At 40.6% G+C, this 15,876-nt stretch overlaps 1 protein-coding gene across 2 annotated transcripts in view; it reads left to right on the plus strand.

Annotated features, from left to right (window-relative positions):
- Positions 1 to 15,876, plus strand: part of NYAP2 (neuronal tyrosine-phosphorylated phosphoinositide-3-kinase adaptor 2) — a 226,044-nt gene that overhangs the window by 56,343 nt on the left and 153,825 nt on the right. The gene's annotated exons all lie outside the window — the stretch shown is intronic.

Raw genomic sequence — 15,876 nt, forward strand, 5'->3', positions numbered from 1 at the left:
AAAAGAGAAATAAAACTAAAATGTCACAAATACCTTAGGCTGCTTCTACCAAATGAGTCTTAAACTTTTGAGACTTCATTAGCTCACACCACATATGGTAGAAATCTAGTGCTTCTCTCCTTTCTCCTAACACGTCCTGCAGCACGGTAGAATTACTAATGGCTTTTGAACAGCAAAGAGTCAAGGTGAAATTATACCTGGAGAATACCTCCTGCCTGATCTGATGCAGGCACCAGCTGCTCTGCATTTCATCTCCGTCTACATGTGACAGACTATAAAAGAACAACCACAGAGACTGTTGACATTGCGTGCGATGGCCAGCATGATTTATGCATTGCTGTGTTGAGTCAGGAAATCATGAACATCGAATTAATGCAATGTGCAAAACTTGCCATATGACAGAAATCCTAACCTACATCAACTCTTGTGCATAGAAAAATGAAATGTAGGCCAAAAGTAACTGTAAAATTCTTTGTGTATAGGAGACAAGATTATATAGAAATGCTGTGCTAAATGTTTGCTCTTTTCAGTTTCCAGAGGTTAATCACAGCTTGGAATTTTTCCCAAATCACCCAAAGGATAATCCTTTTTGGGGGGGGGGGGGGGGGGGGGGGGGGGGGGGAGCTACTATTGCCACTATTCTTTCATCAACATGTGCTTTGACACCATTTTTACCCTTGCTGACAAATCCTTTCTCTGTCATAAAATCACCCCACGCCATTGGAGCATCATGAAGCTGCCATGGGGACATGGCAGGGTGGGAAAAGCCAGCTTTTCCCTGGCTAAAAAAGGTGCAAAACAGATGGTCCTTTTTTGGCTGGCTTCAAGGTGGATTGGAATGGATTGAATGCCATGGCCCCAATGCATTTTCAGAAAGGGCGGCTTCAAGCTGCCCCTTCAGGACTGTCTGTTTCACCCATTTGATTTTTATCCTATGTGGCATCAGTTTATGCAGATAGGAATGCTATTTTTTCTCTCTTCCCCTTCTTCTCAAGATGATTTTTGAGCAGATGCTTTAGCATAATGCTTGTCAGTGTAACAAATTTGATATGTATGTGGTCAGTGTGCTCCTTTCTGTTAGAATTCTAAGGTTTCTTGTGTGTGTGTGTGTGTGTGTGTGTGTGAATTGTAAGCTTGAAAATATTAATCAAATAGATAATTTACCAGACAGAATTATGTATACCACCCTGAACATCCAGTCCCTCAGATTCCAGAGGTTAAGCAGGGTCAGATCTGATTAGAATGTTGATAGAGATGACCACCAAGGACTACATGAAATCTCCAGGCACAGCTGAGAAAGACCCCTTCAGGAAATCATGGAGAGGCAATGCTGGTCTGAGTTAACAGTACTGGGTTAGATGGACCTGAATTACTATGGGCCAGTACAGGCCAGCACTAAAAGTCACCTTGCAAGTGGTGTGGGGGTATGGCATACACATGACATACACCCTGACACCCTCCTGACACTGCCTGTAAGCCACCCACCTGTCCACGTATGGGCTGGTTTCACGGTGCTCCAGTGGTGTGATGTTTAGATGCTGCATGCCACCTGAGTGCCACAAAGCTGTGATACCACCGGAAAGGGTGCCCTTTTGCTGGCTCAAAAAGGAGGGGCAGATGGAGGCCACGGCGTTCAGTTGCCATCATGGCCCCAATCTGGCTCTCTCAGGAGTAGCATCATGCCGCCCTTTCAGGGCCACCTGTTTTGCCCCTAAGCCAACAAAGCACATGACTTAGGGATAGACAGTTAAATCTGTTTTGTTTCCCCCTACATTTGAATTTTTGAGAAAGTGTGAGTAAATTCTTATAAAAAAAGAAACTGAAATAACATTTGTATTTTTCCCCATGGTGATGGGAAGAAAGCACAATTAGAACAAAGCTTGTACCATTTTCATGTCTTTGCCCAGATCCCTAGAAGAACATTTTACCATATTTTGATAAAAATAGCTTTGCCCTGACATTATATCATCCTTTGTCCTGTTGTGCTAAAATAGTGCCATGTTTTATAATTGTATAGCCAACCATGATCACTAGATAAAAGGTCTATATTTTATAGCCTGTTCATTTTAGTGAAGTCTCCAAAACAAATTGGTTTCACTATTAAGCTTATCTCACAGTGTTCTGATAATGTTCTGGTAATCTAATGAGAGCAGAACACCACAAACTTTACTGCATGGCTTGGTTCCCATTGAGTTCCCATTCTGAGATGAAAGTGTCCCAATAGTGTTCCAGGGTGAGAACCGTAAAAAACAGTTCTCAGCCAGCTGCAATGTTTCCATACCGGTTCAGGAGAAGTTAGTGCGGTAATCCTATCCATTCCCATTCCACCCTCGTGTTCTGATTGACTGGGACAATTTTCTCTTCTGCCATCTTAGAGCGTCTACAAAATCTAATGTTCTTCTGGGTATGAGGTGGCACCATTTTTTTTTTTAAAAAACATCAGCATGTTAACCTGTCCGAAGTTTTCCCCCCCTCAAAATGGTTTCCCCCCACATCATATTTAAACAATACAAATTCTTTTTTAATATATATAATCGGTGTGTGTGTGTGTGTGTTTGTGGATATGTATACGTATGTGTGTATATATGTATGTGTGTATGTGTGTGTGTATATATATTATATATAAATACATAATTGTTATGGATATATACACACACACATACTCACATATGCATATATGTGTGTGTATGTGTGTATATATATATATACATACACACACACACACACACACACATACACACACATATTTCATATACAATTATTATTATGTGGAATATGAAATGTTAAATATGTAATCATTCCATAAAGATTATATATATATATATATATATATATATATATATATATATATATTCCAAAGTATATGTATACAACACACACATACACACACACACACATATTTATATAACAGCGGGACGATATGAGAACGTATTTGGCAAAAGTACCCATTCAAAAGGGGGGTACTGTGTGATAAAATGTGTTCCCATTACGTTATCATCCCATTATTACTTCTCAAATGCAATGAGTCCCGTTCCCAAATCATTCTCCCATGGAATGTTTCCAGGATTCAATGGGAACGTTACAGGTTCTGATGTGATATGCTCCTATTTCTCTTTCCCCAGAAAACAAAACTGACCTAGATTACAAAGGCAGTACCATGGCACTATCACAAACCACCAGTACATAGCAAGTCATGATTATTCAATTGCTACTATCAACATTATTGCTTGCTGCAATATATCATCGAAGACTTTTTGGTTGTACAGATGTTAAGACTCTTGAGATAAAATTGATATAGAAGATAACAATCTTCAAGGTGAGAGAACCCAGACACAGTGTCCCAAAGAAAGGAAGAAATAGATATTTATATAGGAACACAAGACAGGGGCAGACAAAAGTCTGGGGACTATTGGCTAGTAAGTCAAGAATGCCATATTTTGCCTATGAGGGAGTTATTGTGCTGTTAAGAATTGCGCAGAAGAAAGAATCTGTCAGCGCTGGGCACAGTTATTTTTGAAGCCTTATTATCCAGACTTTTGGTGGAGGTATGATTCAGGCTGTAGCAGGTGGTGGCTCTCATATCAGTAAGAAGCAATTCTGCTTCAGATTCTAGTCCAAATTTTTAAAGAAGCTATCCAATGTTTTGAACCCTACCCCCTAAAATAAGGATCAGCACCCTGAGCAACTCCTTTAAAGTTAAGTCAAAAACCCAGAGTGTATTCTGGGAATTGTAGTTTATTGTGGCACCAGATCTCTCAGACAGGGAAGGCTAAATGTCTCACAAAACTACAGTTCCCAGAATAACATTGAACCAGGCCGGTTGAAATGGTCTTAAACAGGATTATTCTATGATGTGTTTTGAATTTAAGATAATTTAACATAACTTTCCATGTTCTAATCCTCTTCCTCCTTCTTCAAATTACCTATATTTACATACTACCTTTTCTCCAATACCAGGATTCAACTAACCATAAGAAAGTAATGGGACTCAAATGCAGTGCAATGAAATGCTATATTTGACTCAACTAGATAGCATTTGTTAATCAATAGAAATGCAAAGAATACTTGCAAATTTTCTCATTTCACTGAAAATGCTGAATAAATAGACATATGAAATACAGTGTGCTCTTCTTTTATGTGGGGGATCCGTTCTGGACCCCCCTCCCCCACGTAAAGCAAATAGCATGTATGCTCAAGCTCCCTGTGCTCATGCCAGGGAGCCATGGTGGTGGTGCATGCGCCATTGTTTCTTCCAGCGCGTGACACCAGAAGAAACGGCTCTGCTTTCAGCATGCATATGAAAGCAGCATATAATCAATCTCTATTAGATTTCTCACATTTTGACATTACTGTGCGCAGATTTTGCTTGTAAAAAACCATTGTACAAATTTTCAGAAATTTGTGAAATTTTCTCATGACATACAAATAATCATTGAAATTGTGATAAAAATTGTCAAAAGCTTACCCAGTGGGAAGAAACATTTTGAAATTTTTCATTCTTGTGTACAAATGGACAAAACTTTACATGCACATTTAATAAGCAAATTTTGAGGGAGCAGTTTTTCTTTGAAGTCAAAATCTGCTTCATTTTTTTTCTTTTTTAAAACCCCATGCTTCATCAGCCTAGCAGACCACATTTGAAATGGATTCATTCAATAAAGGAAGCCATTGCCCTGAATGGCAATATGTGGGAATTGCTCTTGACAAGCGGAACTCTTGGAGATTTCATATTCACCGGATCACAAGTAGAAGATAACTTGAAATTACAAAATAACAACAAAAATGTAGTAGCCAGCCCCACATGTTTTGAACAGGCTTGAAAACAATCTTTAATAATAATAGTTTAGAAGTGGCCATTCAGTAGTTCTTTAAAAGAGCAATTGTAAATCCATTCAGACTGGTGTCATGGTAAGAATGCTGAGCATACTCCTAATGTGACTTTGAAAATCCAAGCTCAGGTTTTACTGAGTCATGGAGACACACTGCCAACCTATCTTTCCTTGTCTAACCTACCTCACAGGGTTGTTGTGAGGACAGTCAGGAAGAAAAGAAACATTGATTATGACTTGGAAGAAAGGTAGGATACAAATATATGCATGTCTATTCTGAAATCCCAGATGAGTATATATAGGAATGCAGTGATCACCAGTTGTCCGAGGGTGAGCTGTAGAAATAATGCAGTTGGACACCACTTTAACTATCATGGCACTATCCTACAGAATCCGTGGATCTGTAGTTTTGTGAGACCCCAACATGCTTTGTCATAGATAAAGACCTTGTAAAACTACAAATCCTGAGATTCAATAGAACAGTGCTAGTGCACTTAAAGTGGTGCCAAACTACATTATTTTTACAGTTACATGCAAACCTAGTAAAGAAAGGGGGGGATACAGACGGGCAAAACAGGTCAGCCGACGCCACCCCTTTCTGCCCCAGATGGAGGCTACAGCAGACAAACTTTGAGGCCTCTGCAAGGCCTAAAAAGAACCCACTCCTGGTGGGTTCTGTTTGCGTCATGTGTGGGACGCCATTGTTGTCCATGCACACAATGATGATGTCCATGTGGCATGGTGTTGTTTGGGTATGGCACCTCACAGACATCTTCACTGCACATCCCATATGGATGGACACACACAATCATGGCGCCCACACACCGACTGTAGGGCTGGGCATGTGCGGATGCTTAGCCCTACGAAACCCTTATTGCGGTCCCAGACTGGTGCAAAGCACCAGTCTGTACAGAGCCAAAATTTCATCTCTGATTGCAGAAAAGGAACTATTCTTTCTACCTGCACAGGAACAGTGTTTAATTTTGCAATATTATGGTATTTCTTCTGTGGGCTGAAGACTTCACTGATGAAGAGAGACATTTCTTTTCAGTGTCTGCATGTAGAAACACAATTAAACCAGAAGAAAATAAAATTTCCTCATGCACACTTAAGCCCAGTACTTTAAGGGATCTGACGTTTGCCTTCTGTCCTTTGAATGAGCAGAGTTAAAAATTATAGGGGTTCAATAGATGATTCCCTTATGCAAAATGCTCCAGAGAGTGTGCATCTAAGTGTGCAATGATAAATGTCATTTAATCTTAACCAGTTTTAATAAAGTTTTGCTGCCACAATGCCAGGTATATGTAATTTTTATTTAAATATTTGTTTAAGGTGTTAATGTCCTACCTTGTATCTGAAGATCTCAGGGAAACTTAGAATAAAATCAATCTAAAATCAATAAATTCTAACAATAGTTTTAAAAGATTATGTGAATGTATATAAATGACATTTGGAACCAAAGCCATAATTACCTTAGATTATTTTTTTCCAGAATTTCTGAGGCAATGCTAATTTTCATATTTTTATATTCTAGAGAGTCAGCTGTGTTTGTTTAAAATCAGCAGTATACATTTTAAAAATGAGAGGCTATAAACAAGCATCTGGAACATGTTCTTACTATAGTCCTTCACTTACTCACCTTAGGTTACCTTTCTTTTATGTAGTCATTGGGTGAAAAGAAAACAGCATCGATGTCCATGGCCCAGTTGCTTCTGTTGCACATTTTTCTATATCGATAAGTGACAGGAGCAGGTGGTGAACATGACAAATGCTATGGACACAGCAACAAGGAAGGAGGTAAGGAATCAAAGGAAGATTTGGTCTTCCTTCTCTCACAGCTACTGCATAACCTTGTGAAAAGTGCAGCTGTTAGCATAATGCTTCAACATGATGCTGCTGCTTCCCAACTTTATTTCTATGCCACCTTTTCCCCAAAATTCGGACTCAGGAGAGCTTAAATTAAAACAGGTACAATCTAGCTAAAGACACACCAAAGAGCAATATTAAAATAAAATGGAACCACCAACAATACTAAAACAATTTAAAACATACAATTAAGAACAATAAAAAGGAGTTAAAACAGTCTAATAAAAATATTGACCACAATTCAATTGACCACATTGCAGAGCAGATAATTAAACAAAGAGTCTATGAACATCTAGATGGCAATTCCATAATCACAAAAACTCAGTATGGGTTTCAGAGAAACAAGTCATGCCAGACAAATCTAATCTCTTTCTTTGATAAAATTACCAGCTTGGTAGATGAAGGGAATGCTGTGGGTATAGTATATCTTGATTTCAGTAAGGCCTTTGACAAGGTTTCCCATAACATTTTTGCAAACAAGCTTGTAAAATGTGGACTAGACAAGGTAACTGTTACATGGATTTGTAACTGGTTGACCAGCCGAACCCAAAGGGTGCTCAACAATGGCTCCTTTTCAGCCTGGAGAGAAGTGACCAGTGGGGTCCCACAGGGCTCTGTCCTGGGCCCAGTGTTATTCAACATCTTTATCAATGACCTGGATGACAGAATTGGAAGCATACTTATCAAATTTGCAGATGACACCAAATTAGGAGGAATAGCTAATACCCCAGAGGACAGGATCAAGATTCAAAATGACCTGAATAGACTAGAAAGCTGGGCCAAAGCTAACAAAATGAAATTCAACACGGAGAAATGTAAGGTAATGCACTTAGGGCAGAAAAATAAAATGCACAGATATAGGATGGAGGACACCTGGCTGAATGAAACTACGTGTGAAAGGGATCTGGGAGTCCAAGTAGACCATAAGTTGAACATGAGTGAACAGTGTGATGCGGCAGCTAAAAAGGCCAATGCAATTTTAGGCTGCATCAATAAAAGTATAGTGTCTAGATCAAGAGAAGTAATAGTGCCACTGTATTCTGCTTTGGTCAAACCCCACCTACAATATTGTGTCCCTTTCTGGGCGCCACAATTCAGAAAGGACATTGAGAAACTGGAGCGTGTCCAAAGGAGGGCGACAAAAATGGTGAAGGGTCTGGAAACCATGCCCTATGAGGAACGACTTAGGGAGCTGGGGATGTTTAGCCTGGAGAAAAGAAGGTTAAGAGGTGATATGATAGCCCTGTTTAAATATTTGAAGGGATGTCATATTGAGGAGGGAACAAGCCTGTTTTCTTCTGCTCCAGAGAACAGAACCCGGAACAATGGATGCAAGCTGCAGGAAAAGATATTCCACCTCAACATTAGGAGGAACTTCCTGACAGTAAGGGCTGTTCGACAGTGGAATACACTCCCTCGGAGGGTGATGGAGTCTCCTTCCTTGGAGGTCTTTAAACAGAGGCTGAATGGCCATCTGTCAGGGATGCTTTGATTTGGATTTCCTGCATGGCAGGGGGTTTGACTGGATGGCCCTGGTGGTCTCTTCCAACTCTACGATTCTATGATTCTATATGCTTAGCTACATAGCAAAGGCACTAAGGAACACTGCTAGTGAATTGTGAAGATGTATATCAGGATATTCAATGTCATGTGCACTGGCATCAGTCACAGTGTGTATCAGTCTATTTCCTGTTGCGCATCAGTCCCAGTGTGTATCAGTCTATTGCCTGTTGCACATCAATCCCAATGCACAGCAGTCACTTTATGCTTCTGCTGTGTAGTAATTCTACAGCAGTCCCTTGCTGAATACAGACATTTTGAAACTGTTCAGTTCCATTTTCCAAAGACATAAGTCCACTTATGAAGTCCCCAAGTGAGTTTCAGCCATTATTATTAACCAATGCTTGCCACTGAATCCAGTCTTAGTGAGGCAGTTAGTGAAACAGGCTTGTTTTTCTTTCAGTTAACAACAATCACGCCTTGGATTAACTTCATTGGATATGATACTGCCTCTGAGATCTGTGATTCTTGGGTAAAAAAGGTGCCCCATCACCATCAAGCCATAAATGACTTTTCAATGTGTTCAAGGCAGAAGCTAGCACCAGACATTCTGAGACTGCCCTCTCATCCCCTAATCTGAGATTAGGAACATGATAGCACAATTCAGAAAGTACTTTACACACACACACACACACGACAGAGGGGTAGGTATTTCTCATCCCGACTGTGGCAGTGCTTCCTTTAAAAAAATGCTTATGGGAGAGAGGAAGAAAAGATTAAGGAATTCTTCACACTCATTGATCCTTTGTCCTGACTTCTGAGCCACTATATAGTTGGAATGGCTTGACAGTGCAGCATTACTATTTTGGTCGACAAACCCCAGTGATATTAAAGTGAGAAAGGTTCTAGTTGGCAGTGACTTATGATGAATTTACTGACTTACATACAAATGCAGTACTCCACTTTTACATTACAAACTAAATAAACTTTTTTTTGAGATGGAAGTGAAAGCCTTGACAGCCTTGAAAGCCTTCCATAATCATTTAGGTTGGGAAAAAATATTTTATTTACAAACTCTGAATGATGATTCTTCACTCTTGCAGTGTTTGACTGATGATTCATCTATCTATCGATTCATGTGAATTTGCTAGTTCAGCGAATTTACGTGAATGCGAATTGCGTTCGAACTGACTTCCCATTACCCAAAAATAGCATGCCATTGCCCAAATTTGTGTTTGATCACCTCTCACGCAATAACGTGAAACCCCATGATTGTGTTCGGCCTGACTTCCCATTGCCCGAAATTGTGTGTGGTAGTCTATCACGCAATAACGTTAAACCCCATGATTGCATTCAGATTGTGTTTTAATATGTAGTTTTTAATCTTATACTGTTTAATCTTGTTTAAAAGGAGTGCATTATATATATATATATATATATATATATATATATATATATATGGATGTATTTTAACTTGTACGCCGCTTTGATTGCCTGGCAAAAAGCAGGATAGAAATAAAAAAAATTTTATTTTATTTTATTATTGCCATTGGATTATACTTCCAATTTCCCTTGTCTGATAACGTCCTTAGCTATGTCTGTGTAAGTAAGTAGCATCTCCTAGTGCAACCCATCCACATCCTATCTTAAGAAACAGCTGCCAGATCAGACAAAGAAGTTCTGTTCAACTTCCAGTGAGGGCAGGGGCAAAGAGAAGAACATTTCCATCCAACTCCTCTCAGTGAGCAAGGCTACAACAATCAGAAGGAAGACACATGTCTCAAGTGCTTGTTGAAACGCTGTTCACTGGTGAAAGGAGGTTGGAAATGTCATCTTCCTTGCACCCTGCTTGGAAGGTGGGTGAACCTCTTTTTTCTGACTGGGCTGCTGGCAATTAAGGTGGGCTGGGTGACATTTACATAGGTTTCCAGCGAGGCTGCATCATCTTACAGAATACAGACTCTAGGTTATGAATCTGTATGTGCAGTACTGAATAACAGCCCTTATTTTTTTTTTTAACCAACAAGAAGCTGCAAACAAATCCACAGTTGGACAACCAAAATGCAAAGGCTTTCAGGTCCCACTTGTAACACATTTTGGTTGGTTCTAACTGGAGTCTGATTTTACCCATGGATTAGGATGGCTACCTTTGCTTTCTTAAATGCCTAATAGAAGTCAGTGAGAAATTACCCAAGCCATTTAATTGTCACACTGCCACAGATAATCTGAAAACAGAAAAGAAGTATGTGAGCAATTCCTGACAACCTGTCCTTTCAAGGAGCTAACATGCTAGTTAATTCAATGACTTGTTGACATGATATTAACCGGCTTGAAAATATATCCCATAAAATATGGCACCCATTATTAGTTAAAGATCTAAGCTGGTAGCATTCACAGTGATGAGTGATTTTGCAAGTAGTACAGTCACCGAGGCACTTCAAAGCACCTGAGTCACGTCCCTTCAGCTTTTGTATAATTAAACAAAAAGATTTTGATGTAGGCAGTCCTTGATCTTTTAAGTATAAAAACAAGGCAACCAAACCTCTGTATTCTATATTCATTTTCCCTAAAAGATTAGTGCTAGCTTTTCACATTTTTGCTATCAACCAAATCAGCTTGGGAACTATAGAAAGAGTGTGAATCTTTCCTGGCAGTGACATTCCTGTTTAGGTGTTAAATCACTTGTGCTGCAGCAGGATTAAAGATAAGCAGAGGCTGCAAGTTCCTCTGTCAATGGGATGGTGAATCAGCTCTGGATTTCAGTCCAAACTTTAAAGGAGCTATCCAATGTGTTTAACTGTAGAGTTTGCCTTTAAGGTTCATACCAAAACATGGATCAGATGCTTTGGCTCATTTTAATGGAAACCACCAGATAGGTGGCACCTTATCTTAAGATCATGTACAGGGCCAGGACAAGACTTTTTTTTCCTCTGAGGCAAACCAGCAAAGGAGTTTATCACACAGGTGGGATCATGTGCAAAAAGAGGATTTAAATTGGGGGGAAAAACCCCACAAAAGTGGATTGATTTTCAAACAACATCTGACATTAAACAGCACAGAAAGTGGGGAAAAACCACAAAAGCGGGTTGTTTTTCAGACGACATCAGGCTTAATGAGCATTAATGCAACATTAACCCAGACAAAAAGTTGACAAAATCTGCTGCTTTTTACTTTCGGAAAATCCTGAAAGTAAGAAGTGGCATGTTTTGTCAACTTTCTGTCTGGGTAATGTCACGTTACTTCTCATTAACCCCAATGTGTCTGAAAAACAAACTGTGTGTGTGTGGGGGGGGGGGGTTCTTGGTTTTAAATCCTCTTTCTGCACGGGATTTGGGCACTGTACCTCCATGTGATAAACTCCAAAATCTTTTCTCCTGGTCATCCTAAGCAGCCAGGTTAAATCAGCACATGAGAGAAACAGCATCCCACAAGGAAAACTCTTCATCCTTGGCATCTGTAAAATGACAAATTACAGATGTGGTCAGCTCATTGGTAGTTCGAGACCCAAGTGCTGGGTGATGAAATGAGCTCTCTTCACTAGTCTCAGCTTCTGCCAGCCTATTGGTTTCAAACCATATAAAAGTGCAAATATCACTTCAGTGGGAAGGTAACCGTGTTTTGTGAACCTTGGCATTTAGTCATGCTGGCTACATGACCACTGACAATGTTGGCTCCCTTGGCTTATGGAGATGAGCACCACCCCCTACAGTCAGACACAACTAAACAATCATGCCAAAGGGGAAACCTTTACCTTACTTTTTAAATTCTTTTCATAACAACAAAAATCTGCTTCCTGAGACAGCTGCTGCCACACTGTGCCTAACAGTAGCTCTGCCCCGATTAGGCGCATGCCGCATATGGTGCACTTCATCTGTCTGGGTTTGCACCTCAGCCCTATTTTTAGTAGTAGAATGGGAAAAGCTTTTCGTTGTTGTTGAACAGTGAGAAGTTATTAGGAAAATATAAACATTTTTCAGCTTAGACACAAAAAAAGATCTCACCATATTTCACGTATAGAAAACAGCTGGATTGACAGTTGAATCTTCAGTATTGATGATAGGAGAATATTTTCCACTATATCTGAAAGCATCAAGCTAGAGATGTGAAGAGATCTGGGGCCCTTTGATATTATGCAGTTGTAGAACAATGATTCCATTATACGTAACTACCATGGCTTAATCCTGGGATTTGTAATTTGTTGAGGTGCTAGTGCTCTCTGGCAAACAATTCTAAGGAAAATAAAATATTAAAACTAGGGAGCACTCCACAAAATACACAGAAGAAACTGGAGACACATCATAATGATCAGATGGATGTTTTATTGGTTTTTATTTGTCCAGTAAATAGTTTGATGACATTCCAGAAATTTCTGAAGTCATATTCTCAATTACTCATGAAAAAAGCCTTGAGAATATACACAGGTCAAAACATGTTGGGTTTTTTTTAACTAATTAAAAAAAACCACTCAACTGAGCACCTTGAGATGTGTTTCTAATTTCTTCATCGAAGAACATGAAGTATCTTTCCCTTGATTCCAAATCCCAGGATTACATAAGAGAACGATGGTTGTTAGTGGAATCATAGCGTTACAACTGTTTATTGTGAAATGCCCCCCCCCCCATGAATTGCAACTAGCTGTCATGGCACAACAAGGCAACACCTTGGAGTTTTCAGTCTCCTCCAAAGATCTGTCCTCAATACTGAAAGCAAGAGGACAATTTCCTCTATGTTTGCAATTTGTTCAAAATATACTTTGTGTAAAACATACACTTTGCATAAAACTATGTACAATGGAAGTCATGAAAGTTTGCAATTTCCCCCTTGAGACCAAGAAAAATTAACCTTATTATCTTACTATAGCTCACATTTTCTCCAAAGTTTTCTTGTGGACAATGCAAGGATGAAACAAATTAAGATTTTCATCCCTGGACTACACTGTCTCAAGGCATACAAGGCACACTCACTCTGACTAATGAAGGGGCTGGCAACTAAACATAGTCATGTATGCTTCTTATTCTTTCTGTCCATGTATTATGTACTGGCAAGATACTATTTCAAAGTGGACTCTTTTTCAGAGCAAGTGACACTGAGGTATAGGATATACCCCCCCCCCCCAAAAAAGAAACACTATAAACTGTGTATGAATAAAGAGGGAAATGGGAGAAGGCCACTCTGTTTAGTTGTAGCTTGATGTTGAGTCTCCCTTATCCAAAATGCTTGGGACCAGAAGTATTTTGGATGTCAGATTATTATTATTATTATTATTATTATTATTATTATTATTATTATTGGATTTTGGAATATTTGCACATGAGATATCTGGGAGGTGGAACCCAAGTCTAAATATGAAATTCATTTAAAATAATAATAATAAATATTTATTTATATCCCTCCTCTTCTGCTTTGAGGATCAAGGTGAATAACAGCAAAGTTAATACAATATACAATAGAAACAAAAATCCCCACAAGACCCTGACCCAACCTTCCCTCCCAACTATAAAATTAAACAGTAAAAGATGGTTAAAAAGTACATAATAATACATCAAAATTAAAAAACAAACCACAAATAAGAAAAATAATAAAAGGAGGGGGATTCCATTGGTTCTGGACATTATCAATTGGGGAAGGCCTGCCGGAAGAGAAAGGTTTTTGTTGCCTTTTAAAAAGCCTCGAGTGAGGATAATTGGCGAATCTCTTCTGGCAGGTCATTCCAAGTTTTTGGAGCGGTGATAGAGAAGGACCTCTAGGAGGTAACTGCCAGTCTGGCCTTTCTAGATTGTAAGAGGTTTCTCCCGGAGGATCGGAGTGTGCAGGAAGGATTGTATGGGAGGAGACTGGACCTTCAAGTAGACTGGACCCAGGCCATGTAGGGCTTTATAGGTGATAACGAACACCTTGTACTGTGCCCGAAAGCTAATAGGCAGCCAGTGTAGTGATTTTAAAATAGGTATAATATGGTCGAACTTGGATTTTCTGGCGACCAGTCTGGCTGCCATGTTTTGTATCAATTGGAGCACAAAGGTTGTCCATGTAGAGTGCATTACAGAAGTCAAGACAAGAGGTTACTAGAGCATGTACGACCGTTTCTAGGTCCCGCTGCTCCAGGTAGGGGCACAACTGGCTGTCACATCAATCTGAGAAGACAGTTGAAGCAACGAATCCAGGAAACAAGCTGTGGATGCAGTTTTTCAGGGGAAGTGTGACCCCATCTAGAACTGGTGAATTTATCTCCATACCCGGATTGGGGTTACCTATCACGACTACTTCCGTTTTATTTCGATTCAGCTTAAGTCTATTTTCCATCATCCAATCCATTACCGACTTCAGGCAGTCATTCAGGGGGGGAGATGCCCTTCTTGGTCACTGAAACAGTCTGAGACATAGAGAAATAAATTTGGGTGTCATCAGCGTACTGATAACACCCCGCCCCATGTCTCCAGATGATCTCACCCAGCAGCTTCCTGTAAATGTTAAACAGTATGGGCGACAGAATGGCTCCCTGAGGGATGCCAGATGTCAGCTCTCTCGTAGAAGAGCAGCTGTCCCCCAGCATCACCATCTGGAATCTGCCCGAGAGGTAGGAATGTAGCCACTGCAAGTGTCCGGGATTGCTGCCAGCAATCTCTGACTTATGCTGATAACCGAGCCTTCAGCCAATACATGTAAGCAAAACAAACCTTGTGGAGAAGCAGTCTAAGAGCAAGCCGAGGAAACAAGCCGATGTCGGGGTTACAGAAAGTCAAGCGTACCGAAAGACGAGCCGAAGTCAGGAAGCCAGAAAGCAGCGTAGTCAAAACAGTCCGAGGTCACAATAGCCAGGAGGTAACAAAGGTCCAGTCCGAGGTCAAGATAACAAGGTAGCAAGGTAACAAGATGTCAGGAGCTAGAGCAACAGCAATCACACCAAGGGCTCATGCAATAAACTCTAGCCACAAACTCAAGCCTCTCTCCCACTTAAATCAGGGAAACTCTCCCTCGAGCCACCTGAGGCTGGTTTGCTAATTGTCTTTCTGCAATCCTTCTGGATCTACGCCTGCAAGCACTGTCGGCCCATCTCTCTTGATAAGAAGGCACCTGCAGGCAAGCCTCGTCTCCAGAGTCACCACTAGGCTGTGGCACCATAGGAGGCCTCTCCTCAGCACTAGGACCTGGTTGGACCTCCTGCTCTGGGGCTGGGGAAGCACAGCTGGTACCTGGCAGTGTAGAACTAACACCTGGCGTAGCCTCAATCAGCCCTTGCTCTGGAGGAGGCTCATCCTCCTCCTCATCCTCCGAGAGCTCATCTTGGCTGGCCATGACAGCAAGGCAGAGCCAGCGATTCCCAACTCTCTCAGGCGTTCCAGAAGGATACCATGGTCTATGGTATCGAAGGCCGCTGAGATGTCCAAGAGCACCAACAGGGCCACACTTCCCCTGTCAATGCACAGATGGAGATCATTGACCAAGGCGACCAAGGCAGTCTCCACTCCGTATGCCTACCTGAAACCAGTTTGAAATGGATCGGGATAATCGGTGTCATCCAGGACTGCTTGGAGCTGGTTTGCAACTGCCCTCTCGATCACCTTACCCAAAAAGGGAAGAAGAGATACTGGCAGATAATTGTTTTTGTCCAGGGGATCAAGGGAATGTTTCTTTAGAATGGTTTTCACCACTGCTAATTTCAGACTCACTGGAAAACCAC

This window comes from Sceloporus undulatus, chromosome 3, assembly GCF_019175285.1.
Source record: "Sceloporus undulatus isolate JIND9_A2432 ecotype Alabama chromosome 3, SceUnd_v1.1, whole genome shotgun sequence".
NCBI lineage: Eukaryota > Metazoa > Chordata > Lepidosauria > Squamata > Phrynosomatidae > Sceloporus > Sceloporus undulatus.